We start from the raw sequence: 3,139 nt of genomic DNA on the forward strand, positions 1-3,139 counted from the left end.
TTCACCCCACACATCTAGGCCCTCAATTGTTTTCGGCAGAACATTTCATTTTTGAGAAACGTGTTGGTGATGCCGTGCGTCGGAGCCATTATCGATCGGGCCAAGGACGCCATGTGAAACTGAAGTTCATGCTTGCTTAAACGGGTGGCTGAATCGTGCAATGCAAGTGCTGTCACGGAGCAGATCAGGTGTGTACATGGATAAAGCCAAACGGCCAAACGACGATACAAGGTGCCAGATCGGAATGTATGTATGTGGTCAGATGCTACTAGCCCTCGGAGACTACAACCGACGTACGTGATGATCGGTCTTTTTGCTACTTGTTGGCTTTGCTTTGTTTGCTCACTTGTTCTTGTAACATACTAGCGTAACCCGCGCGGCGGCACGCCGCGCTCGATGATCACTTGCAAATGTGCAATCTATTGATTCAAGAGTGGATCAGTGCATGCACATTTAATCTCAGAACAGTGCATATAGACATTATATTAAAGAAACCGCGCATATAAAGCTATTAAATTTTTTCAAATGTAGGGATACAAAGATACAAATTAAAAGTGGCACACTTCTGAGGCAAACAAACTATTTAAACTACATACAGTTCACTGTAGGCAAAGAACTGTATATAGAAACACAAACACACTACATAAATGAGCTAGAAGTAGTTGTTGGTGGATTAGATCATCCTAGTATACCCTCCTGCAGGATTGGTGCTTGTGACAAAGTGATAGTGATTTTGCAAATTCCCGCACACGTCCGACGGGAGGGTTCGCGCCTGTGTATGTGATAATGGGATCGTCGTTGTTTGGACGCTGGGGATACATGCGAAGTGGTAATATATCAAAGAAGTTGTTGCATATCTTTGCCAGAATCATTGTTTGTCTTGTAATTTCATTTTGCTGTGCAGTTACTTGCTGGCGGACCATGTTGAACCACCATTGCTTTGTTTGAGCCTTCTCTCTTGCTGTAAACAACCTTTCCTTTGTGACTTCAAGGGCATAGTAATTATGGTCTTCGATAGAAATATTATAGTCTGCACAGATGCATTGTAACGCCACCTGAGCTGCCTTTTCCATTGCTTCATCTTCTATATTAGCTGCCTCTCCTTCATATGTAATGGAGGATTCTCTGAAACTATATCTCTGTCATGGCAGAGCAATTAGTACGGACGCTTGTATCATACCTTCATGTACATACCAACAGGAGTAGCCTTGTACTTTTAGGCCAACTGTTCACTCACTGTTTCAAGTATTGGTCGTCTTGGAATGTATATACTATAAGATTCTCCTCCTGCATGGTAGAATTTGTAATATGATAAGTTGCTACTTGCAAGGGATAAACGAAGACAAAAAGTTAGGTGAAGCCAAGAGCTTACCGAGCTGCTTCCGCTCCCATGATCAAAATTTAGGACTGGATGTTTGCCCTTCTTAATTTGCTTTGCTACGGAGGATGCTCTTTGGGGGCGGTAAGCTTCGTCCATTGTGGTATACTGAGCTGATCTTGCTCGTGAATGCACAACCGGTAATATATAGAGCATGTACAGGTAAGTGAGTCAACGTTGCGCTTCGTTGAGGCCGCCAAATGGCATGGATTTTCTGCACGCTACTTCAGTAGGTGTCACACCTAGTTCTACATGGAGATAAAAGGAAAGATGGACCGAGTAGGCATCACTCAAATACCAACCATATATACAATATAGAATCAGATACAGAAGGAAATTATCAGTAGCAGCAGCGGCACAGGCACAGTAAAAAAGGTGAACTTACCAAGAGGAGTAGGCCTTCCTTCAAACAAAAAATACAAAAATAATAATATGATTGTGCGGTTGTGCCTGCGGTCACCACATCTTCAAAATAGTGAAAATTCATGAAACCACAAATGCTCAATCTGCAAAAACCTTAAACACTAAATGTAGTACTATGTCCACACTTCGTTTCTGATTCATTAGATTGAGCTCCGCATGTTATCAACTAATACTCCATCCGTTCATAAATATAAGCCTTTTTAGAGATTCTATAGTAGGAACTACATACGCTGCATTATCAAACTTGCTTGTAGATTCCTGCACCTCAAGTACATCAAAAGTTGCATAAATAATTAGTGCAAATTGGAAGGCTCACTATACATAGGAATTTGATTTCTCTCATACTTCAAACAGAAGAACTCAAACAGAGTAGCACGTCAGCGGAGCTGCATGCATGAAACACGTACATCAAAAAGCAAAAGGAGAGAGAGAGAGAGAGAAAGCAAAAGGAGAGAGAGAGAGAGAGAGAGAGAGAGAGAGAGAGAGAGAGAGAGAGAGAGAGAGAGAGAGAGAGAGAGAGAGACGAATTTATTTTTGATTCCTGTACGCCGTCTCGTTCTCTATTGATCTCTCACACCTGGTGGAAGCAGCTAACAAACAGCACACGGCCCGCAAACGACGGTCTGTCCTTCAGATGACTGGTTTTTGACGGATAATCATGCAGCTAATCTTGAAGGACAAACAGTGCAGCGGCATAGTGTACGTGCTGTGGTCCGTGCTCTTGTTGACGGAAAGCACGTACGCTCGGTGATGGCGGCATGCGGCGAACTGCAACCGGGCCTTGAAAGTGCGCTGCCCGCACGCGGAGGCGTTGCCGGTCTCGTCGCGACTGGCTGCTACCACAGTGCGGCGCCGTCCGAGATGGGTCGGAAGGGGTGAAGCATGGATGAATGCACCGCGGCGTACCTCGTCCCCGGCAGAGGGTGGAGGATGGACGACCTCCAGCGCAGCAAGGATAGGCTGCATGTCGTCATCACCATGGGATCATCATCGGCGGCATGGTGCCAACCGGGAGTGTGGTGGAGGGTAGCGCGAAGCACGCCGATGGCAGCACTGCGGCAGTGAACAGGATGCGGGCAGCGCACACGGGGGACCCAGGCAGCGGCAGCTCGGCCCAGCCTTCAACGTGGAGCTCCGAGAGGAGGTCTGCCACATCGTCGTGGAGATGGCCGCGGCGGCAGAAGCGGGACGGCGCCGCGGCGGTGCCTCGAACGACGACGCCGGGGGAGGGATCCAGTGGCCAGGGGCACCGGCAGCCTGGATGGGCGCTCCTCCGCATGGCTTCCACAAAGAGGAGATGGCCAGATGGGGATTGAAAGAAGATGAGGCGAGAGCCTG

General features: G+C 47.3%; 1 long non-coding RNA gene across 2 annotated transcripts; it reads right to left on the minus strand.

Annotated features, from left to right (window-relative positions):
* Nucleotides 1-1,070: 1,070 nt before the first annotated feature.
* LOC123128219 (uncharacterized) lies at nt 1,071-3,139 on the minus strand. 2 transcript variants are annotated; one of them, XR_006462975.1, is made up of 3 exons: nt 1,764-3,131; nt 1,373-1,626; nt 1,071-1,287 (listed from the first exon to the last, which is right to left on the minus strand). It is a non-coding gene; the product is annotated as an uncharacterized lncRNA (long non-coding RNA). The 2 variants fall into 2 exon arrangements; XR_006462974.1 differs by having other exon boundaries at nt 1,373-3,139.

The sequence above is a fragment of the Triticum aestivum genome, chromosome 6A (assembly GCF_018294505.1).
Source record: "Triticum aestivum cultivar Chinese Spring chromosome 6A, IWGSC CS RefSeq v2.1, whole genome shotgun sequence".
In the NCBI taxonomy this organism is placed as follows: Eukaryota; Viridiplantae; Streptophyta; class Magnoliopsida; order Poales; family Poaceae; genus Triticum; species Triticum aestivum.